Genomic DNA, 12,286 nt, shown 5'->3' with positions numbered 1-12,286 from the left:
GGGTGCAGGAGGGGGTCCGACCTGGGGCATGGGGCTGGGGTGCAGGTGGGGGCACGGGGTCTGGGAGGGAGTTAGGGTGCAGGAGGGGATCCGACCTGGGGCATGGGGTGCAGGTGGGGGCGCCGAGTCTGGGAGGGAGTTAGGGTGCAGGAGGGGATCCGACCTGGGGCATGGGGCTGGGGTGCAGGTGGGGGTGCGGGGTCTGGGAGGGAGTTAGGGTGCAGGAGGGGATCTGACCTGGGGCATGGGGTGCAGGTGGGGATGTGGGGTCTGAGAGGGAGTTAGGGTGCAGGAGGGGATCCGACCTGGGGCATGGGGCTGGGGTGCAGGTGGGGGCACGGGGTCTGGGAGGGAGTTAGGGTGCAGGAGGGGATCAGACCTGGGGCATGGGGTTGGGGTGCAGGTGGGGGTGCGGGGTCTGGGAGGGAGTTAGGGTGCAGGAGGGGATCCTACCTGGGGCATGGGGTGCAGGTGGGGGTGCGGGGTCTGGGAGGGAGTTAGGGTGCAGGAGGGGGTTCAGACCTGTGACAGGTGGTTCAGGACGTGGGCTCCAGCACCAAGAGGGAGATGACTGCTGGAGGTTTGGTTCGGGGGGCCGGTGACGCTCCCAGAGCAGACTCTCGGTCCAGCTCTGCTCTGATCAGAGAGCCCCTGAAGGCTGGATTCCAGCTGACCATCTGCAAGTCTCTCCCCTGGGTCTGGGCCCATCTGGGCTCCCTGGAGATCCAGGAACCCCAGGTGCGAGAGCCCGAGGGCCCCAACTCGGCGTGGAGCTGCGAGGCTCAGCGTTGTACAAAGTGGAAGATGCAGAACACTCAGTGTCCAGACATGTCCCCCTGGACTGGGAGAGGGGAGGCCCATGACCCATTCAGCCCCAAGCCTCTCCGCTGGGGCCCTCCTTTGGGCTGCGTGCGGCTGAGCGAGCCCAAGAAAGCCCAGTTCCCAGCTGCGGCCAGCAGCAGCTTCCAGACCCTAGCAAGCGGGCTGGGGTCTCCGCCCGGGGTCTCAAGAGGTGACGCATGTCACAGGCCCAGCTGGCTCGGGGAAAAGCCGCCTTGGGGGGACGCGCCGCTGTGGGCAGAGCACTTTCAAAGTGGGGTGTTTCCTTCCCACTTTCCTGGGTTCACCATCACCCCAGCGAAACATTCCAACACCCCTCCTCTCCCCCCGCAAATTTCCATTGGAAATTTCAATGGACGTTTCAACTCTTCATCCCCATTTGAGCCGAAAACTAATTTCGGACGTTGAGATTTCCCACCGGCTGAACTTCCCGGCTTCTGACCCATCCCGGCCACCAGCATCGGTGCGCACAGACCCCAGCCCTGGTGCCCCCCAGCCCCCAGGCCGTGCCGACGTTCCGCAGTTCACTCCCCTAGCGAGAGCTGCAGCCAGTTGCGCCCACAGCCCATGGCAGCGAATCGAAGCCAGATTCCACGTTTCCCCGCTTATCTCGCTGGGCCAGGGGCAGGCTGACTTGATAAGGGGGGATGTGTCTGTGCGTGGCGAGTGGGGGCGGGCAAAGGTTCCTCCGGCCAGTCCGACACATGGGACCTGTTATGTAATCTTGTGGGCTTCCATCCTGGTGGCTTGGCTGTCACTTAGACTGTGAGCAAGGGGTCCCTGTCCTCAGGACTCCACACAGCAGCTAACCTGGTGCAAAGGTGCTACAGGAGGAGGTGGCCCCCCAACCCCTAGGAAAAAACCCCATGCAGAGGGCCCTCCCCTGGCTGCACAGAAGGAAGTGCTGGGGGCAGGGTATGGAGAGGCTGGGGACAGGGCACGGGCAGGAGGGGCGTGACTGGACCTGCACCCTAACCGGGGGCCACAGCAGCCCCTGAATGGGCAAGGCACAAGCCGGTCCCTGCGCAGGGAGGAAGCTACAGCTTTGAGTCCGTCTGCCCCCCACCCCACGGACACCCCAATGCAAAGGCCCTGGGAGCGCCACTGGGCCTGTAGCTGGCGGCACCTCTCTAGCACCCCTGGGTGAGAGGGGGAGCCCTGCTCCTGTGTTGGAGGCTTGCGGCTATGCTGTGCCACTGGGCACCTGCCCCCTTGCAGGGGGGAAGTTAAAGGGAGTCCAGACAAAGTCAACAGTCCTCTGCCCGCCCCCCCAAAGCAGAGGTCTGTGTCGTGGGGAAGCCACCTCGAGAAGAGGAAAGCAGCAGCCCGTCTCCGAGGGCCTGGCCGGCCCAGGGTGGCAAATCCTAGCTTCGCTCGGAGTTGCAATCCCGCTCCTCCGGGTAGAGCCCTGCATTGGCCAGGGCCCCGTGTCCCCTTCAAGGACTCGCCCGTCTGCTGGCTTCACCCACCACCCGGGGGCACTGGGTTGAGGCCAATTGTGCCCAGTGAGCTCCAACTCCTCCCTGACTGGGGCGGGGTCTGGCCCCCCAGCGGCTCCTGGAACAGACTGTTCCATATGCCCACGCAGCCCCTGGCGAGCGTGCGGCACAGCTCCGAGTCCCAGCTGCGCAGCGTTCGCTCAGCCTTGTGGCTCTGGAAGTCCCCAGTTCAATCCCTGCTGTGTCCGCCAAGCGGGCGCCTGCCCCTCGCTCCTGGCCCATTCAGGCCCCAGCCCTGCCCATCACGGGGTGGGCAGCGTCTGGAGCCCGAGGCCGATCCTGTCCATCAGGGGATCGATGCCATGTGGGGCCCAAGGCTGGGTTTGTGCAAAGCCGAAGGGATGTTGTGTTTTTATTCATCCTTCCCTGTCTGTGTGTGTTCATCTCGGGGAGCCAGGGGTGCTGGGGAGGATCCCATGCTGAGCCGCGCAGAGCCCTGCAAGCAGACAACACGGCCCCTCTATCCTGCCTCAGCTGGACAGTGGCTCCGCGTGGCAGGAGTCCGTAAGGTTATAAGCCAGGCTGGCGCATTATGATCATTTTGTCTGACCTCCCGGGGAATGATTATTATTGCAGTAGCATGTCTAACCTCCACTTTGCCGGACGCCGAAGGGCTCGCAGGCTAAGCAGACATAGGTTGGGAGGGGAAACTGAGGAACAGAGTGGGTGAATGAGTTGCCCCAGGGCCTGCAGCAGCTCAGTGGCAGAGGACTCCTGGGTGGGAATGATTCCAGTTTCCAGCCCTGGGCGCTTGTCCTGCCCCCATCTGGCATCTGAGAGCCCCCTCCCGGCAGGAGCGTTCGCCCCATGGAGGCATCTATTGAGGCACAGCCGTTCCTTCTCTCTGCATGATGCGTCCGAATCCCTCCGTGCTGGGTGTGTTTTCCAGCCTTCAGTCTGTGTGAGTAGCTCTTCCGTCTCCTGCTTGCCCGTTCGAAGCCAGCGTGTGCTGTGTAGCCCCCCGGGCAGTGTCTACACTGCACACGAAGGCTGGGATCTGACGCAGGTAGGCCAAGCCCCGCTTCTGTCCACACACAACTCAGTCTGAGCGCTCAGCGTCCAGGCCGTAGGTCCCTGCTAGGGGGGCGGGTCAGAGCACACATCCTGCCGGGACGCGAGTCCAAGCCCTCTCGTTCTGCTGTGAGGACGCAGCGCATGCCACAGACCTGAGCCGGAAGGGCTGCGTAGCGTAGCATGGACACTGGGAGGGGGCACTCTACCCGCTGCAGGTGGTGCCCTCGCCTGTCCGTTCTGGGGATTAGCACCGTGTGGCCGATGCCCCTTCCTGGGGTAGCCCTCTGCCGAGCTCCATCTCTTTCGCCGTCTTGCCCCAGGAGCCGCTGCCTCCTTGTGACTCAGTTCTCCGGCCAGGGCACTCACGGCATCTCCCCCTTCCGCACGCCGGGTCTCAGGCAATCTTCTCCGGCACTGCCCTGATGGTACCATTTCCACAGGGGCCGGTAGGGGAACCTGGGCCCGGCCGCTACGCTGGGTTCCAGTCCAGAGACCCCGTACGCGGCAACTGTGGACGGCTTTCACTCAGACCCATCCCTGGCCTCCTTCTGACAGCTTCCAGTCCCCCCCTCTCTGTGTGCACCTGCTCCAACGCCCTCCTCCTGCAGCCCTCTTCCGCTGCCGGCTTCCTGGCTTTATAGCCAGCCCGGCTCCTCCTCCAGCAGGGCCCCCCGGCTGTCCTGAGGTGCAGACTATATTCACTCCTTTGGGCGGTGGGCTCCCCATCACAGGCACCTTGGCACGGCTATGAGACCCACCTCAGAGCAGACACTCAAGTGCAGGCTTGGAAACACCGAGTCCACCGGCCTGGGTCCCCCAGACCCGGGTTTAACCCCCCAACATTGTTCCTGTCTGACAGCCCCTCACTGGCCCACGTGGGAAACAAACTGGGGGGTTTGGCCAAGATCTCAGCAGGCTGGCCACCATCACACACAAACCAACAAGCTCACCCTAAGCATCCCCAGATGGGGCCCCTGGTCCTAACGTCTCACGATAACCACGTGCTGCCCCTGGCGAGGACACTTCTGCAGCATCAGCAAACGAGGCCAAGACTGGGATCATCCCCGGATCCTGGGTGATGGATCCCTGTACAAACAGCCGCTGTGCCCCAGCCCAGAGATGGCTGCATCTCAGCACCAGAGACAGAACTCCCTTCCCATCCCTCCAGGGCAGGGCACGTTGGAAGGGGACAACAAGGGGGCGAGTTCACCTGCCCCCTCCCCAGCTGTACCTGCATTGAAGATATGCAGATTAATCAGGCGGAGATGCTGAGAGCTGGGTGCTGCAAAGCCCAGCCTCAGTCCCTGGCAGCAGCCAGTCCAGCCCTTTGCCACCCGCATCTCTTTAACCAACGTTTGAATGCCTCTTCCCTCATTGGAGTCAGGGGGCTTGGAATCAGGATGCCCTGGGTTCTGTCCCTGGCTCTGCCACTGACCTCGGCCAAATCACTCCCTCGCCCAGTGCCTCAGTTTCCCCACACCGACCTTCCTTTGGAAAGTGCTCTGGGTGAGAAGTGCAGCGTAAGGGGTGGGTGTTACTGAGTGGGTGTCAGATCTCCAGCCAGAGCGAACAGAAATAGACAGTGGGAAGTTACTGGACCTTGAAATAGGATTCCCACTGGGGAAGAGGAAGCAGCTACCATCCCTCTCCCAGCATCCAGAGTCTCCTCTCGCCCCTGGACCTTCCTCGGCCTCCTTCCAAATGCCTGGAGCAGCGCTCGACATGGGGTCCTGGCGTGTGTTCTGCAGCCCACCCAGGGAGCCAGGGCGCGCACAGGCCCCACAGCCAGGAGGCGAGGCATATGGCTGGAGTATTTACAGCCCTCGCACGCTTCCTGTGCAGAGTGATTCAGAACCGAAGGGGATGCGTTTGGCTTTACGTGCGAACGAGGAGCTAGAAAGGAAGCCAAAAGCCAGCAGGACGCGGGGCTGTTCTGCGTGGGCAGAATCCGTAACAGCAGCAGCAGCCGCAGCCATCTCTGTTTCTGGAGCGCGATCCTGAGGTGTTTTACAAACCGGGATAACCCACCCACCACCAAAAGGCAGCCATCTCTGGGGTTGGGCCTGGCAGCAGTTTGCATCGGGATCCTTCGCCCAGCTCTGAGATACAGCCACCTCTGGGGTGAGACACAGCAGCTGTTTTTAGAGGGATCGTTCCATTCCCCATTGAAATGCAGCTGCCTCTGGGGTGGGGTACAGCAGCTGTTTAAAAGCCTCATCCCACCACCCTACAACAGCTTTGGATAAGAAGTGAAGGAAATTCCCATCTCCTGCAGTGGAGGGTAAGGTGTGGCAGCCAGAGCTACTCTCTGCCAACAGGAGCCTGGGGTCTCTAACCACCAAAGGTTATTCCCTCTTCTCTGCCATTTGGCACATGTGACTACACAGCACCCCCCAGGGGCAGTGCGCGCCACGCTGACTCTGAGTGGTGACAAGTGCTACATTTTAAGCCCGTTTTCATTGGGTTCTCAGTAGCAATTTCCCATGCACAGCGTTCCTGGGGCACCGTTAAAAGTCCGGTTGGCAGCACAGCGGGGCTGAGCCAGGCTCCCTGCCCTGGCTCCGTGTGGCTCCCGGAAGCAGCCGGCGTGTCCCTGCGGCCCCTAGGCACAGGGGTGATCAGGGAAGCTCCGTGCGCTGCCCCTGCCCCCAGTGCTGGCTCTGCAGCCCCAGTGGCCAGGAATGGTGGCCAATGGGAGCTGTGGGGGCGGCGTGCAGAGCCCCCGGCCCCTGTGCCTAGGAGCCCCCTGGCCCCTGTGCCACTTCTGGGAGCTGCGCTGGGCCAAGGCAGGCAGGGAGCCTGCTTTACCCCTGCTGTGCCACCCACCGGGAGCTGCCCGAGGTAAGTGCTGCCTTTCTGGAGCCCGCACCCCGAACCTCCTCCCACACCCCAACCCCCTGCCCCAGGTCAGAACCCCCTCCCACACCCTAACTCCCTCCTGGGGCCTGCACCCCAACCCCCTGCCCCAGGTCAGAACCCCCTCCCACACCCTAACTCCCTCCTGGGGCCTGCACCCCAACCCCCTGCCCCAGGTCAGAACCCCCTGCCACATCCTAACTCCCTCCTGAGCCAGCAACTCAACCCCCTGCCCCAGGTCAGAACCCCCTGCCACACCCTAACTCCATCCTGGGCCTGCACCTCAACCCCCTGCCCCAGGTCAGAACCCCCTGCCACGCCCTAACTCCATCCTGGGCCTGCACCTCAACCCCCTGCCCCAGGTCAGAACCCCCTGCCACACCTTAACTCCCTCCTGGGCCAGCACCTCAACCCCCTGCCCCAGGTCAGAACCCCCTGCCACACCCTAACTCCATCTCAGGGCAGCGACTCAACCCCCTGCCCCAGGTCAGAACCCCCTGCCACACCCTAACTCCCTCCTGGGCCAGCACCTCAACCCCCTGCCACACCCTAACTCCCTCCTGGGGCCTGCACCCCAACCCCCTGCCCCAGCCCTGTGCCCCCTCCTGGAGCATCCTCCCGCACCCAACCCCCTATCCCAGTCCTGTGCCCTCTCCTGGAGCGTCCTCCTGCACCTCAACCCCCTGCCCCAGCCCTGCACCCCTTCCTGGAGCGTCCTCCTGCACCCAACCCCCTATCCCAGCCCTGTGCCCCCTCCTGGAGTCCACATTCCTCACCTCCTACCACACCCAACCCCCTTCCCCAGCCCTGAGCCCCCTCCTGCACCCCAAAATCTGGCTCCTATGGGCTGAGGGGGAGACTCCTGCGGGGGAGACTCCTGGTCCAGCTCGGCTCGGCTCAGAGCCCAGCACTCAGTCAATGAGCCAAACTGCGACAGGAGACCCCAGTGTCGGTGAGTCTCTTCACTCCAGCGCCTCGGCTGACCCAGCCTCCTGGGGTGGTTTCGGAACCAACCCAGAGCAAGACCCAGAGGAGGCTGCAGGGCTGATATGACTCTGGGGGTGGGGTGGAGAATAAACCAGGATGTGGCCAAACGTCCCCTTGGACTCTGCACTTGGATCCTCGGGGCCGCCACTGGCCTCTCCCCTCTGCCGGGATCTAGACGCTGCCCGTTGCTCCTGAAGGAGAATGTGCCAAGATCAACAGCCGCACTGCGAAGGTCGGAGGGCACGCGGTGCCAGCGGCTGGAGCGGGGTCTCCAGGCAGCTCTGAGTTCAGGGGGTGGGGTGGGAATTCCTCACAGCGGTCGCTTTCTACCAGGAAAAGGGCTCGGCTCTCAGCTGCTGCCGCTGGGCAATTTCTCACCGTGGGCTGTGGGGGCAGCCGCTCTGGCCCTGGCACCTGTGCAAAGGCCCAAGGGGCAGCACGACCGGGCGCTGGAGCCGTTATGCCCGGAGAGGATAATCCCCAGAGCCCAGCTCCCAGCCCTTCCTGCCTGGGGCCTTTGAGAGGAGGCTCTGCAGGGACATTCCTGGCCCCAGGGGGATTTTCCGAAGAAGAGGGGAGGGGCAGAGTTCTCAGCCAAAATCTCCCCTCTTCTGTTCCTGCCCACCCTGGGGCCTGGCCGGCCAGGTGGGGACAGGGAGGGCAGGCCACCTGGGGCGATGTCACGGGCTGCCCAGGAGTTCGAAGCCAAGAACCAGCTTTGCGTTAGAGGGGTGGCACAGAGACTGTCCCTGCACGCCCCCTTGTGCCTGGATGCGACAATGCGCTGCTCTGCCTCAGTTTCCCCACCACCATCTTTGGCCTCCTCCAGCATAGACGAGATCGGGGCCTTCTGGTCGAGCCTTCTGGGGTAAGAGCAAATCAACACACCAAGCAACAGACTCCTCCGTCCAGCTGGGCCTGGCCTCCAGCCCCCTCCCAGCTCATCCTCCCCTCACAACTGGCTGCAGGACTCCTCGGCCAGGCCATGCCTCTCCTCCGCTCAAGGGCTCCAGCAGGCCCCAGTCCTCCTACGGCCCTTGGTCCAGGCTGGGCTCTTTGCCACACACGGACACGCCGCTGCCCCCCGTCTGCTCAGTCCCTCTCAGCCGCTGTCCACCGGGCTTGCTGCTCTCAGGTTGGGGCTAAATGGGCCCAGAGTTGCTCTTTAACCCCTTCCCCTCCGGCGCAGAGCTGGTCTAACCCGTCACAAGGGGAGTCTGGCCAGCGCCCTCAGCACTGGGGCCAGTTGGGTGCTTCCCACTCGCTGGCTGGTAAAAATCCTTGTGGGCTGGGAGATCATGTCATGGGGATACCAAGCCAGAGGGAGCAAACGCCAGACCTGGGAATAGAACCCAGGAGTCCTGACTCCCAGACCCCTCCCCTTCCTCAGGTGGGGTCTGTCTCCCAGGGGGAGGGGCTAGCACCCAGCCTCCTTTGCAGCAGCAATCGTCTCCGCCCTGCCGCCTTGGGGAGGGAGTGGCTGCATCGGGACACTGGTGGGGTATCAGGGTGCAGCCGGGGCTCTGGGCACATGCTCCATGGGGTGCCCAGCGTGGGAGCTGCCAGAGCCGGAGCCTGGCAAGCTGGGGACACAGAGGAGGCGAAATGGGGATCTCCGACAGGCTTGATCCAGCAGGCTCAGGTTCCCCAGTGACTCCCAGTCCGTGACCAGCTGCCCCAGAGACCCAGCTCCGACGCCGGCTGGCCGAAGGCGCCCAGCAAGGCGCGGGGGTTGGCTCCTTGCAAATCCAGCAGTGGGGAGGCAGGTCCATAAAACGGGGTGTCATGTGACACCCCCCGCTCCCAAGGCAGGTCGTTGGGATCCTTCAGACTTAGCTCCGTCAGCTCGACGGCTGCACAGACCCAAAGCCACGCACGGCGCAGCCGCTGGAGGGGGACACTGAGCTAACGCGCTGTGGGCTGCCGGGACTTGGCCTCCAGCAGGGGGTGCAATAGGAGGGACCCCAAGGAAGCAGAATGGGGGGGCAGTGGTAAAGCCCCAGAGGAGGGGGGCAGAGACCCGTGTGGGACACGAGGCCCAGAGCAGAGCGCTTCGCCCAGGGCCGGGGAGGCTCCCCAGGAGATGGCTAAGCCCTGCCTCTAATGCTGGGCAAGCCCCACGCCCCCGGGGTCCCTCGAGGACAGAGCAGCTCCTGTGGGCGCTAGACCCTGTGGCACTGGGGGCAGCTAGAGGGAGGAGGGTGCGCAGAGCCAGAGGCGAGGGGCTCCATCCTGGTGCAAGTGTAGACAGGGGGCTCAGGCGACCCAGCGTGGCTCATGCCCCATCAGTGCCAGATGTGGGGCGCATGCTGCACGGACACATGGGAGTATTTCCTGTTCTGGAGCCATCGCAGCCTGGACGAGGGCTGGAGCGGGACGTCCCGGTGCCAGGTGGTCTCCTCTTGCTGCGACTGGGAGGGCAAAGGAAGAGGGGGCACTGACCTTGCTGGTTTTATCTGCTCTGGCAGTGGGCTGAGGGGTGGGGAGCGGGGGGCAACCTGGTCTGTGACCAGATCGAACGGTTCTTGTGCTCATTCGTTCACAGAATCAGGCCCCAAGGCTCTGGGGGGGGGTTAGCACTAAGACCCCCCCCCAGGATGGAACAGGACTCCGGCACGGGAGCTCCCCACCCCTTGCTCAGTTTCCGGGGGCACCGGGAACCAGTGTCCTCCCCTCCCACCACGGACTGTACAGTTCTGCAGCCTCCTGCACCGAGCGGGTGCCCAGCAGCAGGGCCTGCGTCCCATCCCTGTGCACTGGGCTCCTGGCAGGCCTGGCACTCGGCGCTGGGTGCCCTGGCAGGCAGAGAGTGGCCCTGGCTGGCAGCACCCTCTGTGCCCTCTGCTCTTGGAGGCAGATGCCAGCCTGCCAGTGCTCCAGCAGGGCCCTGAATGCAGAGAAGCCAGCAGCGTGTTTACCATCAGAGAAAGCTGCCAGCCCTGGGGGGTCTGTCCCTCCCCAGCCCAGCCCGCTCAGCTCTGAGGGACCCCCAGGCAATGTGGGGGGCTAGGAGCATCTTGCAGGGATGGGGGTTGCTCGCTGCAAAGCCCCGTGCGCCCAGGAGAGAAAATGCCCTGCTGTGCTCGCTGCCACAGTGCCATGGTGATGGGCACATCAGAGCTAACGAGACCAGCTGGCCAGGGCGCAGTCGAGCTCCCTCGTTGCGGGGCGAGGGGGGGTTCACTCCTTGGTCCGGCTGCTGTGGTGTGTTTTAGCCAGCTCCCTGCCTCCCGGCCCCGCAGGACACGGTCCAGAGGGTCGGGCACCACGAGGGGCAGCCTGTGCCCTGCATGCCCCGTCGTGGTGCCAGGCGGGGCTGTGGGCTTTGCTTTCTTGGAACAGTTTAATAAACAACAACTCTTATGCAATGCAAGCCGCCGCTCTGAAAATACTGTACCGACCCTTGCCCTACATTCCCCCCCTGCCCTTTGGGAAGGCAGGGCCGCGTGGCTGGGGGGGAGGCCTGGAGCCAGCTGACCCAGCCCAAGGCCAACAGGGCCTGATGCAGACTGCCAGTCCAAGGGCTTGATTATGCCGGGGGTCCCAAGGCAGGGGAGGGGGGTTAGCACTTAGAGCCTGGGACCCCCTGGCATCAGCTGGACGGGGAGCAGAAAAGGGGAGACTGGCCCTGGCCTCGCCAACCCGACAGGGCGAAGAGCAGGGCCGTCTCAGCCTCGCGCCCCTGGCCCTGCAGCGGGATCCCGCTTTCACCCTGCAGTGAGGAGGGGAAGGCAGCAGGGGGCACCCTGCCGGGCGGTGTTGTGGGATTCCCCACTTCTGCCCCCAATTCTGGAGCACAGAGGGTGCGAAACTCTCCTGGGTCAGCCTGTAACTTCTGCCACCTGCCAGGCTGCCAGGTGCTGGCTGCCGGGATCCGGGCCTGGCCTCAGAGCTCACCAGGAAACTCCCTCTTCCTCCTTCCCCAGACTGACCCGGGCAGAGCAAGCTGCAGCCTGTGGCGCCCAGCCAGGGCTGCCAATACACAGCCCCCGCCCCTGCTCTCCGCTGGCTGCCAGGCCGGCACCCAGCACATCCATCCCGTACCGCACGCTCTGAGCCAAGACAGCTTTCCCCACGTGCCGGCTTCAGACCCAGCCCCCTCGGGAGGAAGGTCTCGTACATTGGCTGGCACCCATCGGTAGCTCGTTAGCGCTGGCTGAGCTTAACGACAGCTTAGCAGCACCCTGCCCAGGCCCACTGCTCACTGCCCTCCGATACCACCTTGCTCCCGCCTCATGCAGGAAGCCGTGATTGTCCCTGGGAGTCACCCCCTTGCACTGAGACAATGCACACGTGCAAATTGCATTTTTCCTGGTGGCTGGAGCCTCCCCAAAGCAGCAACTCTGTGTGTGTGTGTGTGTGTGTGTGCGCGCGCGCACGGGGACATGTCCATGTGCACTGCATCAGTTACGAGACACCCTTCACCCCCTCGGAGCCGGGCAGCAGCAGCAGGGGCAGCCTGGTGCCAAGGACAGCACGCATGCCCCGGTGGCAGCACCGTGCCAGGGCTCATTACTCACTGTTGACATTCCTGGGCTATTCTGGGAGCGTGGCCCCGGCCTGCCACAGACTTTGGTCCCGGCTCCGTGGTTGCATCATGCCACGTGGGTGCTTTTTCCCAGACGGCCTGGTGAACCTGCCGTGTTTACCTTCTGCCCCCGGAGCTCTGTTTCCGAGACTTTGGATGCCAGCGCATCCCGGTCCGACAGGCAGTGGGGATCAGTCAGGGTCAGTGCGCCAACGCCTCCCGGGCCAGGGGAGCTCCCCTCCGGACACTGCGCCACCTGCCCCTCCTCCCCAGACCCCCATGCTTGGGATACCCCCAAACCCAGCCTGTGGGGCAAGGAGAGAAGATGTGATCTCACTCTGCAGTGCCCCCGCTGGGAGGTGCCCAAGACTGCCCCACCCCAGCCGGCGTGGCAGGAAGGGAGCCCAACTGGGGGAGCAGAAATGGACCCCAAATCCCAGCCGGGCCTGTGCTGAGCCGGGCTGGGCCAGCTCCCCCTCACCCGGGCGTGGCGGGGCCGAGTGGGAGTCAGCAGCCTCCCCTGGCTGGTGCATTCTCTGCATCTTTCACGCACCGGCAGCAT

The sequence above is a fragment of the Gopherus evgoodei genome, chromosome 3 (genome assembly GCF_007399415.2).
Source record: "Gopherus evgoodei ecotype Sinaloan lineage chromosome 3, rGopEvg1_v1.p, whole genome shotgun sequence".
In the NCBI taxonomy this organism is placed as follows: Eukaryota; Metazoa; Chordata; order Testudines; family Testudinidae; genus Gopherus; species Gopherus evgoodei.
This window is presented reverse-complemented; position numbering follows the sequence as displayed.